Consider the following 24,435-nt stretch of genomic DNA (forward strand, 5'->3'; position numbering starts at 1 on the left):
GTGCCAGCTAGCTCAGAGGTCACTAGAAACTTTCTCGAGTAAACAAGAAGGTGTAAACTTTCCTGAATAGACAAGAAGGGTTTAGCTTTGACAATCATATAACATGACAGCTTTGTTCCCCCTGAAATAAGGAATATCTCCAGAGTCGCGGAAACAGTAGATAGCTATTTTACTCAGTCAATCGTGCATGCTTCGTTTCACCAGAAATGCAGAGAAATAGAGAGACGGGCGTTTTCAATAAAAGGGTTATTTATTGAGCAGTCTTTTTTCTCATGCAAGAGAAATAAATTGCCACAATTGCAATACTTGTCATAAAGTAAAGTGCGTACAGTAAAAGGAGCATTATGAAATAATACAGTAAAAGCATTTATATGGTTTCTAAGCCATAAGATACTTAAAATGGATAAAATACATACAATGATAAAATAATGACTAAACGTACTCAACTGGTGTTTCTAAGATATGCCTACCCCGGTGTACCTAACCTAAGCCTAGTACGTGGGAAGAAGTAGATGAGTTACAGTTTTTGCCAAGAATCAGAATCAAGAATTCTCTAAGGGTCTAATCAGCTCCGTACTTTGGATATAGAATGAAGGAGGTCTTGTATCTCTCTCTCAGAACTCGATCTCTCAGTAACCTGCGAGGGTGTCAGAGAAACACTGGAGCTGGATTTCTCGGCAGGAGAAAAGACAGCGTCTTTCTCAGTGTGTCAGCAGGGAGGGTTGGCTTCCTTTGGCACTTGCATCAGCAGGGCGTCAGGCAAGTAGATAGCCGATCTGCTCCAAACCACCGTGTGTTGTTTAAGCAGATGTTGGTATATTTATACCTGGAAGGTGCCGAGTTTGACGTAAGGTTGGACATAAGACGTCACTAAGAACTGGCAGTTCTTTCAGGACTCCAGGAGTTCTAGGACAAATCAAAACAGAAGTAGGGGGAATTCCCGGGCTGCAGGAGGCTTGCCCCCAGATTCATCATTGTCATGTTTTGCGAGTCCTTAATAGCGATTATTAAGGAATCGCTATTAAAGACTCGCAACACGGGATTCATGTAGAAATCGCAATATTTATTGCGATTACTATAGCTTCCTTATTTGCGATTCGCTAATTGCTAATCGCAAATAAGGAATGACTCCCCATTCATACCTATGGGCCTAAAGGCCTAAAGGCCCATAGGAATTAATGGGGAGTCATTCCTTATTTGTGATTCGCAATTAGCGAATCGCAAATAAGGAAGTGATTTCAAGGGTGCCAGGGTGCCAGGGTGTCCAAAGGACACCCTGTAGCACTCCTGAAATGGTAATTTACACTGGTGTTGCGCACACACATGTCCAAAGGACATATGTGTGTGTAACATACAACTTAGAAAAATGCACTAAAGTGCATTTTTCTAAGTTTTCACTATTTACCACGTAGTCAGACTTCGCGGTAAATAGCGGCCCCAGATTGCGAATTCGCAATTTTTAAATGATTCATGAATTGCATTTAAGGAATCTCAAATTGAGATTCCTTAAATTCAATTCATTGCAATTTAGCGATTTCTATAATTGCAATTTTTGCATTTGGGATGATGAATCACAAATGCAAAAATAGCGCTCGCAAAGGGCCAGATTCTCAGAATCTGGCCCTTTGCGAGCCGATTTTCCTTTGATGAATCTGGCTGTTGGTTTGTTTAAGAACGCGTTGTGCTTTCTAGGAGTCTATGGGAGTAGCCTTGCCGTATTTGGACTGCATTGGCTATGACTTAATATGGATATGATTCTTATGCCTTTATAAGGATTTGATTTGTTATAACCGCATAAGGGCATAAATCGGGAATGTCTTAATTAGGGTCCTAGATACATTCACAACAGTGTTCACAGCATAAAAGGTTCACAAAAACGTACGCAGTTTCCACTAAATAAAGTCAAGAACCATAGCGCCTTAAGTGTCGCGCTATGCCTCAGTGCTGGAAATGAAGCACCTATAAATGGCCGAAGAGAATACTCCTTTCACGTCTGTTTCAAAGTAACATCAGTGTGTGCCTGGGTGTGTTAGTGTATGCATGAGTGTGTGCCTGTGTGTGTCAGTATCCATACAGGTGTGTGCCACGGTGTGTGCCAGGGTGTGTCAGTGTATGTACTATTGTGTGTCTGGGTCTGACAATGTATGCATAAGTGTGTGCCTGGCTATATCAGTGTCTGTATCAGTTTATCCCTGAGTGTATTAGTGTGTGTGTGCATCGGTGTGTGCCTGTATTTGCCAGTGTATGCATTACTGTGCACCTGGGTGCCTCAGTATCTTTATGAGTGTATTTTTGGGTTTGTCAGTGCATGCTGCAATGTCTGCCTATGTGTCTTATTAGATGTATTATAAAGCTTAGAGAAGTAAGTAATCACCTATAGATGCTTCCATTGATCTGTGTAAAAAGAGAGAAATCAAAAGTATAAGTTATTGATACATGTTATAAATTTGCACAGTAAAGTTTACGTTTCTGCAATAGAAAATTTTGTGTTAATAATAAAGTGTTACACAGCTGTAACGCTGTAAAGCAATTATACATTTAATTTAAACCTTTAGATATCCATTTTTTACTGTTCTCAGCTTTCATACATGTACACCATAAACGATGTACTGTATAAAAATAGTGGGGAAAAACAATCATATAGATTGTAGAAAAACCTCTAGAACTACATAATAAGTCACTATAAATAACTGACACTATGCATTGCACTCACTACAATGACTTCATCAATTCTTTTAACTATATTTACTGAACTAATCTAAACAAGCATATCTTGAAAGTAACTTCTATAATATTAGAAGTGGTACAATACTACTAATAGATATAAAGCACACTCGAATTCTGTAGCCCCGTTTGAAGACATCACCCCTGGTAGGCTGAATGATGTCTGAAACACTGACGATCCATGTAGAACAAATCTGTATACCACTTTTTAAACAGTAATTCTCCTTAGAACTTTGGTTGAAGAAACAAAAGGTAAGAATTTGGTAGTTTGAAAGGCAGTTTTTGTTTGAATTTAAGGTTGCTGTCATTGCATTCGGTCCATCCTTTTTTTAATTGACAATATAGTGTCCAGATGTTATATTAAGGCCTTCGTGAAAGATGATAGCACAGTTATATAAGTTCCACCAGAAATTTATATTTGTCCAGCATTGAAGTTTGTAATTTCTGTTTCCAATGTAGATCCATCTGCTCTGCATTGATGAAGCTTTAACCCCTTAAGTGCGCCTGTCGGCCAACGGCCGTCGCAAGCACCACCTCGGTAGTGCTGCGCACGACTGTTGGCCGGTGCGGCTCCGCCCGCGCAATGGAACGCCCGCACCGCAGTGGAATTACCACCGCGGTAAATGGGTTAATATAGGGTATTTTCCACTTCTTTGTATATGCAATGTAGACATGACATCTGATCTACTATTTGGGCAGGTCGTATGTGGTTAGCCTTTTTGATCAATCTGTCAAACGACACAGTTTTGGAATACGGTAGTGTTATGTATAGAAATCACTCAGGATTGATTTCAGTGGTAGACATAAAAGAGCAATCTTCACAGTCATGGTTCATGTGTAACTCAGTCCAAATAAGCCATCAGTACTGTTCTTCTTCTTAAACTCCAAGGATGGCCAATATGAATTCCTGTTGGCAGTAAATACCACTGATTAACTACATATATCTACTAGATCTACATTGTCTGAAGCAGAATGTATTGTAATCCTATCACTATGTAAACATTGCAGGAAACCACACAGTGCAGAACATAATCTCTTCTGTGATTTCTGTTTAATTACATTTATAAGATATGGTAAATGAAAGAGTACATTGAGGACAACATTTGTATAGCATTGAGACCCAAAGGGTTTGACAACTGCTAAAATGCAATATCTCCCTATTTCTCCAGTTTTTTCTTCTTAACACCTTCCTTATTCTCCTTCTTTTCCGTCTTTTCAGGAACATCCGTAGATTATTTTGTTAGCTTTCACTTTGTACAGATTATCAATTTTTCATAAATGGGATACTGTCCTAAATGAGGAGCGTATACACTTTTTAACTGGTTATACTCTTTCACACAACTTGCATCAGCACTAAATTTGCTGAAATCAAATTCTACCGAAAAGAAAGCGGACAATGATTTACCTCGGGACAATGCTACATATGACATACCTTGTTTAGTTACAGTACTACCAATATTATTAAAAACTGCATCTACACCTAAACTTTGAGATTTAAGGATAGTTACAGAGTATGTTAGTGAGTCTGGAAACTGCTGCCTCCGGACATATAAGTCTTTTACAAGCAAAAAAGATACAACACATCTACCAATCTGCTTCGCACCATCAATCTGATCACATTTTATTGCTAAGTATTCAACCTCATCCCTAGTTGGAAAGTTAATGAAATAAATCGATTTACCCATAGCACCATTTAATAATTGTTTTTTAACATTTGCACAATTATTCTACAGTTTTTGGATACACTTAAACTCTTTTCTAATCTTGAGAGTCCTGGAAACAGAATTTTTCAATGAATCCAATTTTGCTTGTAGTTTTTGACTTGCATTACTGCCCCCCCCGTGCTCCATTTTGGCAATTGCTGTAATTTCCAACAGTTTCTTCTTTCTCCAGTTTTAGTAATTGTTTTTTAAAATATGAGCATCCCTGAAGTGTAGGCATTAGGCAGGTGATGGAGTTTCCTTCTTCAATGAAATTGAGCATTAGCTGTGCTGTTCTGTTGCTTGAAGAATATACTTTCGGGATACTCAGTCAGAAAACAAATCACAAAATCCCTTTCATATTTACCTTATTATGTATCACTTCTGAATGGTCAGCATTGTTAACCCATTCTCACACTCCTCTAAAGAAAGCCCGATTTGGTAAGGGGTTTGGGTTGATTGGCAAATCCTTCACACAGCTCAGCGTGACCCCTGTGCAACTTTGCAACAGATCCGCGAATCTGTACAGGAGTCCGTTACACTATTTAACTTTTTACTACTATGACTTTGCATTTATAAGTTACTTTTTCAAGTAGCAGTGATTTAGAAAATATGTGTTTTATACCGGGACAGCTGCCTAAACCGCTCTCCTTTAAGCTTTAAAGTTACAGTCTCTTTGGAACCCTTCCCCCTAGTCTGTTTTAGTTCAGTTTCCATAGCAACCCCATTTGTAATACTCTTGTATTAAAAGGTCAAATGTTCACAACATTTTCTATAAGCAGCATGCTAGCAGCTAAGTCAAGTGTAGCAATTGTGGTTGACTGGTTGCAAATATAAGCATATCCAAAATAGAAGTAAATTTTTTAATATTTTTTTTCCAAAGTCAACCGCTGGCACACATTAGAGAATACATTGAGGAATACAATTCCCTAGCGACTTCGGAGATGAATTATATATCGAAGAGATTTGTGGCAAGGGCTTACGGGGAAGGTGGTAGACCTGGTAGAGTGCTGACCAACCGGCTCCGGGAACAAACTGATGTCCCCTTGATAGAGCATATAGTGGATGACACAGGGACGGACCATTTTGCTCCCGACGATATCCTAGGCCAATTTCACAAGTTTTATGAGCAGCTCTATGCCTCCTGTGGGGATATGTCTGAGCCTGGATGACACAGCATGCGTCTGGCTGTCAGATGTATATAGAAAATTTCTTAGTCTCCCTATTGATGAGGCAGATATCAAGAAGGCCATCCTTTCACTGCCTAATAAGAAAGCTCCAGGGCCTGATGGGCTGTCGGCGGAATTCTACAAGCGGTATGCGGATCTGCTCATGCCCCACATTCTAGCAATGTATGCAGAGGCGCACGAGGTGGGTCATCTCCCTCCGTCTCTGAGACAAGCGTTCATTATCACTCTGTTGAAGAAGGATAAGACCCCCACTAGGTGCAAATCCTATCGCCCCTTATCCCTGATTAATATTGACGCCAAGATTCTAGATAAGGTCCTGGCCACTAAACTACATCCTCTGATGCCTATGCTAGTTTTCCCAGACCAATCTGGTTTTAACCCAGACCGCTCCACATCCTGGAACCTCCGGACAATTTTTGCCATGTTTCATGTCCTGAATCCGGATTGGCCTGCCGTGGCTGTATTACTGGATGCGGCCAAGGCGCTCAATTCGATCGAATGGAAGTACATGATATCCATCCTTTATAGGATGGGATTCCCTCCTGTCTTTGTCCACTGGATTCAGATCCTTTACACAGATGCGTCGGCGAGGGTGAGGGTGGGGGGTCTTACCTCAGAACCGTTGGCCATTCAGCGAGGTACTAGACAGGGATGCCCCCTATCCCCCTTCCTCTTTCCTATTGTACTGGAGCCCCTAGGATGCAGGATTTGGCAGGTTCATAGGGCTGCTGCTCTGAATTTTAATAATAGGCCAGTGGGCATATCTGCCTACGCGGATGACATGGTTTTATACGTCCGGGAGCTGCAAATATATCTGTCACGTGTCATTCGTGAATACATCCGATTTGGACTCTTTTCCTGATTGAACATCAACTGGGAGAAACCTGTCATTTTCCCCCTCACACCGGCCACTAAGGCGCCGACGGTGGACTATCCCCTGATGTGGACAGAAGACCCAGTAAAGTATCTAGGCATCTGGATCCATCGCGATCCCACGACTGTGATAGGGGAGAATTATGGGCGGGCCTATACTAAATTAGTACCGCAAGTTGATCTGTGGGTGGGTCTGCCCCTATCTCTGGCGGATCGTATTGCGGTGATCAAAATGGCGGTGCTCCCAAAGTTCTTATATCTATTTTGCAACATCCCCATTTACCTGAACAAACATTTTTTTGCGACGGTGCAGACACAACTGCTCCGATTGGTGTGGGGTGCAAAACCTCAGAGAATTAGCTGGACCACGCTTATGTTACCGTTTGAAAAAGGTGGTTTTTGTGCTCTAGATTTTTTCGTGTACTATTTATGTGGGCTGGCCCAGTATGCCTTTTTTTTGGTTCCGGCCGCACTGCTTCATTCCGCATGTGGCAGTCAAGGAGGGAGACGCGGGCAATGTACAAGTCATTATTACACATAATCGCAGACTGACGCCTAGGACTGAGATCAACACAATCGATGCCAGGATCTCGGCATGGCAGGATATTGGTAGGCGGACAGATAGGCTCCCCCTGTATGCTCCAAATATGGATATAGAAGGACACAGTGCTATTTCGGTTGCACATGAACGGGGCTCGATACGGGCCTTCAAAGAGGCGGGCATTTCAGTCCTGGGCGACCTATATGGAGAAGGAACGTATATCTCTGGAGAAGATCTGAGTTATATTACTAATCCCACACCATTGTTTACTTATACTTGTTATCGGCTACGCAGAGCTATCAGGGACCACCATCCTAGCTTTCCACAGGAACCAGTAGTCTCAAATTCACTACAACTGGTGATAACAGTGGCCACCAAGAAACATCTGCTCACTAGACTATATAAGACGGTACAGGAAGAGTCTGTGCTCACTGAAGACAAGAGCTTAGGGCGCTGGAATAGGGCCTTGGATACACAAATCACGGCTGCTATGTGGGAGCAGATCTGCTTGGTAACAGGGAGACTATCGTCTAATAGTAATTTGCACATTATACACCTGAGGTTTGTACACCAGACCAATTACACCCCCACAAAACTTCACAGAATAGGACTTAGGGACACGGATTGCTGCCGGCGGTGTGGGCAGGAAGGGGCAGACTTTGTGCATTTAGCATGGCAATGCCGAGCTGTACATACGTATTGGGTGGAGGTGCTGCAGGTGCTATACTCTATGACTGGACAAACCCTGGACTGCACCCCGCTCTTATGTTTGTTGGGATACGTACCAGAGTCAAGAGGTGTTCTGGGTCGATTTATTAGAGTGGCTCTGTTGCTGGCTATGCGGCGGGTGCTTTTCAAGTGGGATGGGAAGCAGTGTCCAAAGTCTGCTAAGTGGCTTACTGACATGGTGTATTGTCAAGAGCAATTGAACCTTTACTCAGAGGAGCTCCTGAAGAGCTCTAGGCCTAAAGACATATGGGCTCTGCTGTGAGAGTACCTATTGGCCTGCATAGAACAGTCTGGGGGTGACGAGAGCACTCTGAATTGTTGACGGGACATTGATAAGTACTAGATCCGCTGCTACTGTGGGAGGGTGCCTACCTGTGCAGACATCGGCACCAGCAAGCATGACAGAAATGTTGATGGTAATGTATGTTACTGACTGCAGAAAGAAGGGCTCAGGTGGGGGGGGGCTGGTGTTGGAAGCTTTTATTTTACAAAATGTCACTGTAAAATGTCATGGCCATGCATATTTGCTACTAATAAAATATAATTAAAAAAAATTCCAAAGCCAATCACAGATCTAACTTACTTTTCTTTAAGAACCAATACCTATTTTTAGCTATCTTCATATTTACACCGTACAATAAAATATGTCCTTTTTTTAAACCAGATCCTGATCTCCATTTGAACTGCCTTTCATTTTGAAAACTGCTCATTCAACACCAGCTTTTTACTGTGTGTTACTCCTCCTTGGCTTCAAAATGGTTAGAGTGTGGATTGTGGGTCATAGTATTGTGCTTTGGGCCAAGAGTGTGCTAGAAAGAGTGCCATTGACAGTAACTTGGTTCTGCCTAATATGGAGTGGACATTACTTGGGTTGGCCAGAGAGGCTTAAAGAGGCAACAAGTAATCAGAACCTATTATGTCTGTGCAAGATTAATAAATCAAGAATGGGAGGGCGTGCATTCTCCTATCTTGCCCCCTTTCATTGGAACAGGTTACTGGAAGAGATCCAATGCTGCACCTCTTTGGGGCACTTTAAGAAATGTCTAAAAACCTGGATGTTTTAGAGGGTATGAGTGGGTGAGGGTCCTGCTATGTGCTGCCAAGCGCCGAGAGATCCCGCTGGGGATGATTCGTTGCAACATATAAGTGTTAAATAATAATAATAACAATTGCTGTCTTTGGTTGAAAACTTTACTGTTTGCCAACATCCAGGCCACATGATTGTGCACTGTGGTGGCAGTGACCTTGGCATACTTACTGGGGTGGAACTGGATATCCCACTGAAGTATAGCTTTGGTCAATTAATCACACATTTCCATCACACTGCCTTGGTGTAGTCTAACATTTGACAAATTCAGAAATGGAAGTGGTCAAATTAATTCTGTCCACAGATAGACAAAGCCAGGTAGCATGTCAATATAACTGTTTCTGCATTCCTCTGAGTCCATCTACAATAATAATTTACGCTTTGATATAGAGGTTATATATAGAAGTGACAGAGTTCATTTCACTGAGAAAGGCAATAGCATGTTCCTTAGCAACTTGAAATATTGCATCCTGGTTTACGTGTAGTTCTCATCTATACACAATAAACAGAAATGCTCTTCTAAGAGCCACCCATTTCTCAAACACTCTGGCATTTTCTTTTTAAATCCCTTTTTTAAAAATGTTTTTCAACTTTGCAAATCCACAAATCAAATGCACACTTTCAATAGAAAGCTGCACATTTACAGATTCAGAAATGTATGAGTAACTCTCTGCATCTGAGTGGATATGTGAGTATCTGAGTGGGCCTGTGAGTAGGTGTGTGAGTTTCTAAGTGTGTCTGTGAGTGGTAGTCTTTGAGTGGGTCTGACAGTGGGTGCATGACTGTCTGAGTGGGTCTGTAAGTGGGCACGTGAATCTCTGAGTGGATCTAACTGGGTGCATCAGTGGATCAGTGAGTGGGTGCATGAGTATCTGACTAGGTCTGTGTGTAGGTGCGTTAGTGTGTGTTGGTTTGGGAGAGGATATGTGAGTATCTGTGAGGGTGCATTAGTGTGTGAGTGGGTCTGTGAGTGGGTGCATAAGTGTCTGAGTGAGCCTCTCAGTGGGTGCCTGAGTGTCTGATTCTATTTGTGAATGGGTGTGTGAGCGGGTGCATGAGTGTCCAAGTGGGTCTGTGAGTGAGTGGTTGCATGAGGATCTGATCTGAGAGGGTCTATGAGTGGGTGCATGAGTGTCTATGGGTCTGTAAGTAGGTGTATAAGGGTTTGAGAAGGTCAGTGAGTTGGTGTCTGAGTGATAGTGTGGGTCTGTGCGTGGGTGCATGAGTGTCTGAATGCCTCTGTGAGTGGCTATGTATGTGTCTGAGTCAGTCAGTGAGTGGGTGTGTGAGAGTCTTTGTGGGTCTGTGAGTCGGTGTGTGAGTGTCTGAATTCATCTGTGACTGGGTGTGTGAGTGTCTGATTGGGTCTCTGAGTAGGTGAGTGGGTGTCTGAGTGGGGCTGTGAGTTAGTGGGTGCATGAAGATCTGAGAGGGTCCATGAGTGTGTGTGTGTCCGTGAGTGGGTGCATGAGTGTCTGAGTGGGTCTTGGGTCTCTAAGTGGCTGCATGAGTGTCTAAGTGCCTCTGTGACTGACTGTGTAAGTGACATCTGAGTGGGTCTGTGAGTGGGTGTGTGAGTGTCTGTGTGGGTCTGTGATTGGGTATATGAGTGTCTGAGTGGATTTGTGACTGGGTGCATGAGTGTCTGGCTGAGTCTCTGAGTGGGTGCATGGGTGTCTGAGCGCATCTGTGAGTGTGTGGGAGAGTTTCTGCCTATGTGTCACAGTGTCTGTCTGGGTGTGGGAGTGGGTGTGAGACTCTTTGTATGGATGTCAGAGTGGGTGTGAATGTGTATATATCTATATCTATATATATAGATATATATATATCTATATATATAGATCTATCTATATATATATATATATATATATATATATATATATATATATATATATATATATATATATATATATATATATATATATATATATATATTCACTGAAAAAACCATAGGTTATAGTCGATATATAGTTAGGAATTTGCATTTACAAAACCTTGAAAATTCAATGAAAAAACCATTGGTTTTAGGCCATATATAGTTAGGGATTTGCATTTACAAAACCTTATTTTACTCGCATAAAACCATTGAAATTCCATATATAGTTAGATGCGCTAACTATATATCGCGCACCCGCAATCCACTGCTGATGATGTCACATATTACATCATTCATGACATGGTCAGTGACATCACTGATGACATCACTGATGACAACTCAAATGACATCACTGATGACAACATCCAGTGACTGGAAGTTTCTGTAAAGTTAAAATATGTCTTACATATTGAAGAATGAGTGGATGTATAAATGTCTGGATGAAGGATTTAGTAGGTGCATGACTGACTGTATGAGGGAGTGATTAAATGTGTCTCACTGAGTGCATGGGTTAGTGATTAAACTGTATTAATTTGTGTATCATTATATCTGTTGTTCTGTAAACTGCTGCATGTGTTGATCAGTAGCTATATAAATAACTATATGGGTTATTGATTGGTTGCTCAAGTATTTGTATGGGAGACTGAGTATGTGTGTGGGTGGCTGGGAGGTGTGTGACTCTGTGCATAGATGTGTAAGCAGTTGATTCACTAGGTGTATGAGTTCAAGAGTGCATGTGGAAACAGCTATATGGGCGGTTGACTGTGTGCATGAGTGTATTGGTGAGTGAATGGATATCTCAGTGCTACATGTCAAAGTAAGTACATATGTAAAACACAGTACATGTGAGAGTTAACATATATAAATAACTGTGCATAACAGCCAGTGAATGTGTGAGTGGCTGTATGGATCACTGTGAACATGTATCAAGGATTGTATAAGAGAGTAAATATGTATTAGAATATGTTTCAATAAGTAAGGTGTGTATAACTGTATAGTTGAGGAATTGGAGGTGTGTTTGATTCTTTGCATGACTGTCTAGGTGTATGAGTAACTCCATGGATGAGTGACAGTCTGTGAGTGTCTGTTTTCACTGAGTGTATCTAAGGATATATCAGAGTCTGTAGAGGTTAATCGTATTAACACATAAATGATGTCATCTGTGATGTTGTCAGTGATGTCATTTGAGTTGTCATCAGTGATGTCATCAGTGATGTCATTTGAGATGTCATCAGTGATGTCATTTGAGTTGTCATCAGTGATGTCATCAGTGATGTCACTGACCATGTCATGAATGATGTAATATGTGACATCATCAGCAGTGGATTGCGGGTGCGCGATATATAGTTAGCGCATCTAACTATATATGGAATTTCAATGGTTTTATGCGAGTAAAATAAGGTTTTGTAAATGCAAATCCCTAACTATATATGGCCTAAAACCAATGGTTTTTTCATTGAATTTTCAAGGTTTTGTAAATGCAAATTCCTAACTATATATCGACTATAACCTATGGTTTTTTCAGTGAATTTCAATGGTTTTTTAATAGCAAATATGAAAAGCTTTAAAATGTCAAGTACGTGATAGATAAAAACATTTTCGTATTTATGCACGCTGATGTGCTTTGAACGCTGCACCCCCCCCTCCCCTCTTTTCTCTTAGTAGTACTCTCTCTTTGCAGATAGTGAACGGTAGTTAACGCAGACCTTTACCCCTGTTGTAATCCGTCGTACCTGCTTGTCTCTCCATTTGATTGATTGTTATCCAAGCATTTACTGTTTTACAATTGATTCTCTTTGGTTCATTATCTATTTACAAACAAGCACAAAGTCGCAATACTCTGTTTAGTCTTTGCAGATAGTGAAAAATCGTGTAAAAAAATAAAAGTAATCGAGCAAAATCAGTAGGCCACTAATTTGATCTCTTTTTGACCTCGCTAAAATAGAAATATTAGGAACAACCCTTCATGAGAAATACGAAAATAGTGAGATGAACTTAGCTCCACACCATGAGGGCTGCAAGACAGCTCGACTCCGTCACCCACCCCGCCCAAAATAACGACAAACCCTATGCAAATATTAAAAATATAGACAACACGCCAGCAAAGAAACAGGGTAAAACATTTTATTAAATAACTATTTACATAACTATTTTATACTTTTTATTGCCCGATCCGGCTAGCTCAATCGATCGAGCATGAAACTCATGCACTCTGATAGCAAGCGTTGCTACTGATGCTATGCAGACCAAAAGTGGTTTTCAGTTTGTACATTTTTCTAGATTTTTCAATCCAAGGTTGGTTGACTTTGTAGAACGATGGCTTCAGATTTACAACATACGGTGTGGTGGCGCGGACTGGGAGGGGGCGCTTCGCTCCTGCCCCCTCCCCAAGTAAGATTTTCATACGTGAAAGTACGTTAATGGTTTTGGTCCCTGAGTTGCTTCAATGTCACTGCCATTCTCAAATGGCATAAGTTCTGGATGTTGGGTGCCATAGTTCAGAGTTCTGAGCAGCGCTTGTAACACTGTCTGAAGCTTATTTCCACCTACTGCAGCCTCACTATTCTCAAAGTAAGTGAGTGTCGTTTGTGGACCTGACTGCATTAGAAAACAATGTCATATGAAACCTTCCTAAACAGCTTGACGGAGGCCCCCGAGGGGCGGTGTGATGGCCATGGACTCGGAGAAGACACTTGGCTCCGACCCCCTCCCCAAGTCTTATAGCACCGGTGTAGCCTGAGATCGCCCCCGACATAGGCGGCCGGCTCCCGGGGTCCGGCGGAACTTTTTGCCTTTTGATGACTCTTCTATTCTGGACCTTGTCCCACAATCCGTTTGACCTGAAGACACGCTGTAGTGGGGCGCCCCTTTACCGTTTCAGTTGCCATTCCGCCCGCTTTTGCTACACTGTGCCTCTTCCGCCATTCAGCTGTTTACCGCCCGCTCTTGCGACTACAGCGTCTCGCTCACCATGTAGTTGAGTTGCTCCCGCTCTTGCGGTGCAGCGATAGGCGGCTGCCACAGGACTCTCAAAATGGCGGCCGGCTCTTCGGATTTGGGCCTGGTCCACTAAAATGGCCCTGGGACTCCTTGGAACTCGGACGCGTCCCATTCTCGAAAATGTCCCCTCAGCCGTGAAGATTCTACAAAAGTCTTGGGGGCCCCCGACTCCCGCAGGCTTCTGGTGGGGAGCGGCTGCCATGTCTGCTCGTGAAATGGCCACGACGGAGCTACGAGATGGTAGTGCTCTCATGCGGATGCCAGCTTTAGTCTGAAACATCCACAAACACTGTAGACTACCAATTCGATCAGTTCCGGTAGCGCCCCAACATGACCCGGAAGAGAAGAACTTGCCCTCCCCTCTTTGACTGAGGGTTCTTGTTGCCTGTCCCCTCTGTTGTCATTTAACAGAACTTTTTGGACTGCTGAAAGGGGTTGTGTTCCGAACGCTGGTTGGTGGAGACATTTTGACTATATTCTTGACCTACATTGTCGCGTAATGCGTTATATGACACGCCGCGTTAGCGCACCCGGAAGTGATCCGAGGCGCGGCGCGCAGCGCGTAACGTAAGCATAACAGGTCATGTGACTTGTTAATAAAACTTTTCATTGGTTCATTTTACTTTTGTTATTTAAATGATGAAAAGCTTGGTCATATGACCTAAAAATTACGCTTTTTATTGTTTTCGAACATTATTTTTTTTTAAACATATGTTATAATATTCCAGGCTAATGTACTTTCCCGGAAAATTTACAACTGTCCTGCAAGTAAAATATATTCCTTTTTCGAGAAAAAGGGCGTTTCTTCATTCCATGACGGAGCCGTTGAGTAAAAGAGACTCGGCCTGCTGTCTTAGTCGCCGATACGCCTGATTATCAGATTCTTATCGATCACTTTATGTTGCAGAAATAAAAAAAAAAACTGCCCTTGACCATTTATCTTTACTGCGTTCCTACATATTATACCTTTTATCCGTCATGTAATTGGACTGCTTTATTTCACTTGCCTTTTACTGATTCGAAAACAGTGACTAAAAGTAAAAACTTTACCAATGTAAATACTACTACCGTGTTTTGTTTTAAAAACCTTTATTGTGAAAATGTCAGTATACAAATACGGGCCTATAACCACGTGGGCCGGCCACGGAGCAAACTGAAATCGTATATGATGAGGAGACATTTACACTGTAGAGGAACGTAACGAGCGGGCCATTAGGTTGGAAGAACTAAGGTGTCTAACAGTTGCGGAATCGGTAGACGTACATTTTGTAATTAAAATAAGACAGGGCCACTTACAATAAAATTTTCTAGATATACATTTGCGGGCAAGGAGTTACGAGTCCCATTTATACCGGCGCCATTTTGGGCGAGCCCGGGCAGGTCCAAGATATAGTCAAAATGTCTCCACCAACCATCGGCCAGACCAGAACCCCTTTCGGCCCTGTATGCTACAATATGGTGTCTTCCATTCAGAAAATATTGTTGGCAGCATTTTGAAAGGAAACAGAAACAGCCGTTCTCCTAGTGAGTTTCACATTGTTACATTTAGGAAGAATGTTGAAGAGTAGTATGTGGAAAATCTGAAGCCATTTTTCTACAAACTCTCAATCAGCCTTGGATGGAAAAAAAAATCCTGAAGAATGTACAAATTGAAAACCAATTTTTGTCTGTATAGCATCAACAGCAACGCTTGAGTCAGCTTTGTGTCAAGCCGCCATTTTCATTCAATCAATAGCGTCCCCCTGCAAACATTCAGGGACCTGGTCGTGTCTTCAGATGAAACGGATTGTAGGAAAAGAAACAGAAAGGAAAAGGAAAAAAGTTCCGCCGGACCTCGGGAGCCGGCCGCCTATGTCATGTGCGACCTTTGGCCACACCAGGGCAATAGTGAAGCTGCAGCAGGTGCAAATAAGCTTCAGACAGTCTTACAAGCACTGCTCAGAACTCTCAACTGAGGCACTCAACATCCAGGACTTGCCATTCGGATCTTGGCGCCTTGTGCTGGTTCCGACCTATTCACACATCGGTCCACTACTGACATCACCTCATAAGCCAATGGGGCACCCCACGCCGACTTTCGGCACAGCATTGTAGGATGGCCACACCAGTGCGGCAACTTGCTGGACACAACCTCGGTGCCATCCGGATCTCGGCGCGTTCGAGTCACTGTACCGCAAGAGTGACCGGAACTCAGCTAGACACGCCGTCTTTCGGCGCAGCATTGTAGGATGGCCACACCAGTGCAGCGACTTGCTGGACACCACCTCGGTGCCATCCGGATCTCGGCGCGTTCGATTCACTGTACGGCAAGAGTGACCGCAACTCAGCTGGACACGCCGTCTTTCGGCGCAGCATTGTAGGATGGCCACACCAGTGCGGCAACTTGCTGGATACCACCTCGGTGCCATCCGGATCTCGGCGCGTTCGATTCACTGTACCGCAAGAGTGACCGCAACTCAGCTGGACACGCCGTCTTTCGGCGCAGCATTGTAGGATGGCCACACCAGTGCGGCAATTTGCTGGACACCACCTCGGTGCCATCCGGATCTCGACGCGTTGTGCTGCCTTCGGCCTATTCGCACATCGGTCCGCTACTGACGCCGCCTCACGTGCCAACGGATTTTCTACGCTTTTTGTAGCCCTATGCCGCATAACAGGTCATGTGACTTGTTTATAAAACTTTTCATTGGTTCATTTTACTTTTGGTTTCCTAAAGATGGAAGGCTTGGTCATATGACCTTAAAATAACACTTTTCATTGGTTTAGAACATTTTTTTTTCCCAAACGATGAAAGCCCCACCTTGTTTCTGGATCATTCAGACTGAAGCTGGCGTCAGCATGAGAGCACCACCATCTCGTGGCTCCGTCGTGGTCATTCCGCGAGCAATCATGGCAGCCGCTCCCCACCGGAAGCCTGCGGGAGTCGGGGGCCCCCAAGACTTTTGTAGAATCTTCACGGCTGAGGGGACGCTTTTCGAGAATGGAGCCCAAGCCCTAGCAGGCAAGCGTTCGAGTTCCAAGGTGTCCCAGGGCCATTTCAGTGGACCAGGCCCAAAACCGAAGAGCCGTCCGCCATTTTAAGAGTCATGTGGCAGCCGCCTATCGCTGCACTGCAAGGGTGGGAGAAACTCAACAACATGGTGAGCGAGACGCTGTAGCCGCAAGAGCGGGCGCAACTCAGCTGGATGGCCGCCACCTGGGGAGGCCCGTTCACGCCGCCTCCCCCACGCCCCCCCCCCCGGGCCGCCCCACGCCAATTTTCGGAGCAGCATTGTAGGATACCAAAACCAGTGCGGCAGTTTACTGGACATCACCTGGGTGCCATCAACATCTCAGCGCGTTCTGCTGCCTTGGGACTATTCGCACAACAGACCGCTACTGACGAGGCCTCCCCCCGCACCACCCGGGACGCCCCACGCCAATTTTCGGAGCAGCATTGTAGGATCCCAAAACCAGTGCGGCACCCAGGCGACATCACCTGGGTGCCGTCCAGAACTCTGCACGTTGTGCTGCCTTGGGACTATTCGCACAAAAGACAGCTTCTGACCATTGTTGCTTTTTTGGGTGAAAAATGTTTAAATGTTTTTACAGTTTTTGTTCCGTTCATTATATTTAAAAGTTAATAAAGTTTTATAATGTTACTTTGTTGGAGTGTTATAATTTTTTTTAAAAACGGGTGAATGGGGCCTTGAATCGGGTTATTGTCATGTGTGGGCTTTGCAAGTGTACTGCTACAGGATCAGACATTTCAAACTCAAATGCACGTTCTTTTTCTTACCTTTCCGAAGCATGGAGCGCAATAGCAGGCAGAGAAAGGGTGATGCACGTGTTGAACACTACCTGACCTGGCAAGTTGCTGGCAGTGCCCCCCCGCCCGCTCCTGAAAGAGGGCACACACACACCGCCGCCCCGAGTACTTCACAAATCTTTAAAAGACCATGCGCTTGTTCATGAGGCTTAAATGGTTTATCACCTCTTCTAGAACACCTGCATCGACCCTCTGACGTTTCCTGGAAAAATTACCACGTAACACAATACCAAGCCCTGTCAGCTGAAACCCCCGAGGAATCGTGGGGCATATTATCAAGGGGGTTTATCTCCGCTTTTTTGGCTTTAAAAGCCATGAAAGCGGAGATAAAATTATCTCCCTATTACCAAGCTGTCGCTAACACCAGTTAGTGACAGCTAAAAGGAGATAGCGACCATCTTGGGCCCCGCTTTGCATGTCAGTGATACTTATCACTAATGACATGCAAAGTGGGCGTGCCAAGATGTTAGCGACTGGAAACAGTCCCTAACATCGCTATCTCCTATTACCAACTTTTGGAGATATTCGCGCTAAACGCGAATATCTCCAAAAGCTAACACCTGCCCTGAGCAGTTCTTAGCCATGTTATCCAATGGGAGGTGGATAACATGGCTAAGAGCATTTGCTCGATAATACATGAATATCGCTGACTTTTCTGCGATAATAGCAAAGTTTATCTGCGATAAAAATAGCCGATGTGCGGCGAAAATTTTTGTCTCTAAACAAGTTAGAGACAAAAATTATCGCTAGTTGTTCGTAATATGCCCCCGGGTTTTTGCTTGCAGAAATCGGGAGGCGGGAGACTAGCACTGAAATCAGTAGTCTCACGCCTGAATCGGGAGGGTTGGCATGTCTGGATTCTCTTTAGCTGGGGCCATAAACTACATCCGCAGGGGTAGGTGATAGCCTGGGACCAGCCTGGCATCTAAAATGGCTGCCGTGCACGACAAAATTGTGGCATTGGAAAAAAGGCAAGATGGCGCAGACAATGTTTATCAATAAGGATTCATTTATAACAAAATATTTTATCGCAGTGACAAATTGGCGGTCCACATTTCCTGATTTCCATCGAATCGAACGTTAACAGACGTCACGCAGCAAAAAAAATAAAAAGCTCACGCACAGCCGCTGGAAGACATGTATCAACATATATGAGCCTCCTCAGCCACCCTCATGAAACATAGGGGATTAGGATACGTCTCCCGCACCCCCTTATACCTAGTAATTTAATTAAAACGAAGCACAAAATGGCGAATTCCCGTTTCGCTACCAGTTTGCGGCCCAGTTCGCGGCCCGTGAAGCGCTTCTACCGTGAAAAATCATTTTTTTTTTATTTTCCCCACGGGACCCTTTAATAACCCCAACAACATTCCTAGGAGGTCAAGAGGGGTATACCTTGCCCCCTTTCATTAAATTCCCCCTTCGTTTTTCACCTCTTCTTCTCTCTCGATCCTACCGAGAGATAAGATGGCGGCCGCTCCGGACTGTCACGCAGCAAAAAAAAAAAAAGCTCACGCACAGAGCAGTTTTTAGACATGTTATCCAATGGAAGGTGGATAACATGGCTAAGAGCATTTGCTGGATAATGCATGAATATCGCTGACTTTTCAGCGATATTCATGCATTGTGGCCGATGCGCGGCGATAATTTTTGTCTCTAAACAATTAAAACGAAGCACAAAATGGCGAATTCCCGTTTCGCTACCAGTTTGCGGCCCAGTTCGCGGCCCGTGAAGCGCTTCTACCGTGAAAAATCATTTTTTTTTATTTTCCCCACGGGACCCTTTAATAACCCCAACAACATTCCTAGGGGGTCAAGAGGGGTATACCTTGCCCCCTTTCAATAAATTCCCCCTTCGTTTTTCACCTCTTCTTCTCTCTCGATCCTACCGAGAGATAAGATGGCGGCCGCTCCGGACTGTTTAGAATGTTGACAGACACCGGAGAGCCAATCAGCTTTCTGCGCGCAAAGTTCCGTTTCGCGAAAAGTAAGCGGACCGGAGCGCAGCCCGGAGCGCTGTTACAGATATATATCTTGTTTTGAACGTTAATTTCTCAAAAACTACTGGAGCACATATATTGAGACCTAGCAAAGGCACATCGGGCTAACAGTCCCTACAATTTTGCCAAGTTTCGTGCAAATCCATTCAGCCGTTCGAGCTAAAAGTGAGTCCAACCGCCCTATGGAAAACTCAATGTTAAAAACGCGTTTTGGGACCCCCCTTTTTTCTCAGCCCCCCCTTGACGAAACCCCCCCAAATTTTCAGGGGCTGCTCAGAAACAAAATGTGCCATTTTCCTGAAAATTTCAGCCGATTCCGTCCACAAACGCCAAAGTTATTAGACATAGAATTTTCAAAAATCCCATAGGGAATTAATCCTAACTATATATACCTACTGGCGATAGCCAGTAGGTAATATATATATATCTATATATATATATAGATAGATCTATATATATAGATAGATATATATATATATATAGATATATATATATATAGATATATAGATATATATATATAACCTACTGGCGGTCGCCAGTAGGTAGTTATAGTTAGGATTGTTTTCCATTGGAAATCCGCAACATTCTATTGGCAATAACTTTGGCGCGGTTGACGAATCTGCCTGAAAATTTCCTCAAATTTGCCTCGCGGAGCTCCGGTCCTTCCTTGAAATTTTGGGGGGGATTCGTCAAGCGGGGGCCGAGATAAAAGGGGGGTCCCAAAACGGGTTTTCCCCATGTTAATTTCCATAGGGCGGTCGAACTCACTTTTAGCCCGAACGTCTGAATGGATTTCCACCAAACTTGGCAAAATTGTAGGGACTGGTAGCCCGATGCGCCTTTGCTATGTCTCAAGATATGTGCTCCAGTGGATTTTGAGTAATTTAGGTTCAAAAAAATATATATATCTATGGCCGCGCCCCGGTACGCGCACCGGGGAGCGCAGCGGGCGCGACACGCGAGGTGCGCACGGAAAGCTGATTGGCTCTCAGATGTCTGTAAACATTCGAAACAGTCCAGACCGGCCGCCATCTTGTGTCTCGGTAGGATAGAGACACAAGAGGTGGAAAAAAAAAGGGGGAAATGACCATAAGGGGGCAGTGTAGACACCCTCTGACCCCCTAGGTTTGATGTGGGGGCTATAAAAGGGCCCAGCGGTGCAAAATATATATATATATGTTTGATTTGCGTGGGGGGAGCGCCCGGTACGCGCACTGGGGAGCGGACCGGGGAGCGGCCCATGGGAAAAGAAGAATGACAGAGTTATTAAAAAATGTTGCCTTTTTTTATAAATTGGAGGTAGTTCTAAAAAGAACTGGTTTTTTTCTTCTTTTTGTTGTTTTATATTTTTTTTGTGTTTTTGGAACATTTTGTACTTTTTTTGGCTTTTATGAACTATTTTATATTTTGTTTGGTATTTTTATGGGGATAAACGAAAAAACAGGGAATTGAAAATGGCTCAGCTGGAGCAGAAAAAAAATAAGAAAAAATTAGGGTTTTTTGGGGCATTTGTGGTTGTCCCCAGCAAGGACGATGAGTTTTATGCTCAGTTCACCATAGGAGATGGTCTTACCACAATGTATACATGTTATACGGAAATCCGCAAACCGTGGCTGAATGCAAGGGATCGTCTCCCTTGCCTCTGGTCCCGTTGGAGTGGGTTGATTTCATTGGGAGGTGGAGCTTGAAGATTGGGGAAGGTTACTGGCCAGTTCCCTCATCTCTGCAGCAGAATAGTTGATTGGATGCCTGCGCTGCATGTGGCGAATCATGTTGTTGTTTCCGAAAGAGTATTTCTTATTAGGGTTTCCCCTGGAAAGTTCCACGCCACAGATTAGGCAAGTCACCTTGGCCGCATTTACTTTTTTCTTTCCCTCTGGGATTGAAAAAAACTCCCATGCAATGTGTGGTTTTGGCTGGTATGCGGTATTGTGTTCTTGCAGCCATCTTCTCCTCCCCTCCTCCTCCTCCTCCTCCTCTTGTTGACCACCAATGTAATCTTGTGGTGGTCCTCTTGGTGGTTGTGGTGGTGGTGGTGGTGCAGATGCTCCAGCTGCTGCTGCTATTGAAGCCATTTGAAAGTACAAAATATATCTGAAAGATTGCCAAACAGGTCTTCCTAAGTCAAAGGACAAAGTCAGAATAAGGAAAAAAGGTGGGGTCTTTCATCATTTGGAAAAAAAAAGGCCTGAACCAATGAGAAGTGTTATTTTCAGGTCACAATACCAGGGATTTAATCAATTATGAAACCAAAACTGTTCTGCACCATTAAAAAGTGTTATTTTCAGGTCACATGACCGACGCGCTTACGTGGCGCGCCCCCCCGGGCGCGTCGCCTAAACGCATCACGTGTTTACATTACGCGATCGTATTCGCTCGAGTGCTTCCGGGTGCGCTTACGCCGTGCGTATCACGTGGACGCGGCTACGCGATACGTCACGATTATGTTTTCGTTCGCGGCAAAAGCGCTAACGGGACGCTCTCCGGAGCGCGCCCTGGGGCGCTTAAAAAAGACTGCGCTTTCCGGGGCACTCACCGGGGCACGCCCTGGGAGGGCTCCAGGGTAAAAAAATTAAATAAAAAAATAACAAAAATATACATTAAAAAAATTGTTTTAAATACAAATAAAATATAGGATTCATTCTTTTTCAAAAATATTAAATTTTATAGCTATAGACATTTGCTATTAACAAAATTTTTAAATTCAAAGAAAAAAATATAGGTTTGGGGCCTTATATATAGTTAGGAATTAGCATTTAAAAAACCTATGAAATTCACTGAAAAAAACATAGGTTTCACATCCGTTATAGTTAGGAATTAGCATTTAAAAAACCTATGAAATTCACTTAAAAAACCATAGGTTTCACACCAGTTATAGTTAGGAATTAGCATTTAAAAAACCTATTAAATTCACTGAAAAAACCATAGGTTTTACACCAGTTATAGTTAGCTGGAAATTTTACTGACATAAAACCATTGAAATTCCACGTTATAGTTAGTTGGACTCACTATAACTTGCGCGTGTAATGCACTGCTGATGACGTCATATATTACATCACTCATGACATGGTCAGTGACATCACTCATGACATCACTGATGACACCATCCTTGTGACAGACCTCCTTTCACTGTAACCCTTGAAACACATATTCAAAAATAGAAACCAACATTTTCAAAAAAAGGAGATACCCATACCAGTTACAACAACCAATTCAGTAATTCCACCATTTATATACACATCCACTAATTCACCAACAGTTCTATGTAGTCACTCATACATATACTAACTCATCATATGTAGTGATACACCTATACATCCTGTAACACATCGACAGTCTTCCAAAAGTTGCTCACACACATACTCACACATGCAAATAAACTATTGAACATCCATTTCTTTGCATATACAGCTATACACACACTACCACCTTACTTCTAAGGAAACAAACACATACTTACTCTCTTAAACAATCACTTATCGAAACACATACTTATTTAAACAGGAACTCTTACAATCTCTCACTCTCACATATACTCACTTATATACATCAATACTCACATATACTAGATTAAAACATATGTAGATACTGATAAAGACACTAGTGAGACAGTCATTCACTCACTAACACACACATATACACACTCATCCATCCACACAGTCCTGCATATAAGCTGTCTTCCAAACACATACAAACAGTGAGTCAGTCCTTGATGCATCTATGTGCTAAGTAATACCCCCACCAAACCATACAGACACTCATACTGATACTAAAAAAAACATCTAATAACCCATATATACACACATGTAACTACTCACCAACCCATGCAGCCACTTATACACAAAGTGAAACACTGATACAAACATTTAAATATTTAAACAATATTCGCTAATATATGTATTCACTAAAATACACTTAATAAGCCAGTTAACCAATCAAACATCCATTAAGACACTTATTTAAACATTTATTCTTCAATTGACCTTTACATATACATATATAAAACATATTTATTTTTCAGAAAGGCACACATTCACTGGATGGTGTCATCAGTGATGTCATGAGTGATGTCACTGACCATGTCATGAGTGATGTAATATATGACGTCATCAGCAGTGCATTACACACGCAAGTTATAGTGAGTCCAACTAACTATAACGTGGAATTTCAATGGTTTTATGTTAGTAAAATTTCCAGCTAACTATAACTGGTGTGAAACCTATGGTTTTTTCAGTGTATATGTATATATATATATATATATATATATATATATATCACTAAAAAAACATAGGTTTCACACCAGTTATAGTCAGGAATTAGCATTTAAAAAACCTTTAAAATTCACGCAAAAAACTTTACGTTTTATATATATCCACTCATTCTTCAATGGAAATTGCTATATATATAATGCATATTTAAATAACGAAGCAAACCACATTCACTGGATGATGTCATCAGTGATGTCATCAGTGATGTCATTTGAGATGTCATCACTGATGTCACTGACCATTTCATGAATGATGTAATATGTGACATCATCAGCAGTGGAGTACGGGTGCGCGAAATATAGTTAGTACAACTAACTATATAGGAGCAATTTCAATGGTTTTGTATGAGTGAAATGCCCAGCTAATTATAACACCCCTAAAACTTATAGTTTTTTGAGTGAATTTTAAAGGTTTTTTAAATGCTAATTCCTAACTATATAGGGCCTGAAACCTATGTTTTTTTCAGTGAATTTCAAAGGTTTTTCAAATGCTAATTCCTAACTATATAAGGCCTGAAACCTATGTTTTTTTCAGTGAATTTCAAAGGTTTTTTTTAATGCTAATTCCTAACTATATAAGACCTGAAAGCCCACCAGGAATCTCCAGTATGCGCCAGGGGACTGCATTGCAGAAAGGTGT

This window comes from Lissotriton vulgaris, chromosome 6 (assembly GCF_964263255.1).
Source record: "Lissotriton vulgaris chromosome 6, aLisVul1.2, whole genome shotgun sequence".
NCBI lineage: Eukaryota > Metazoa > Chordata > Amphibia > Caudata > Salamandridae > Lissotriton > Lissotriton vulgaris.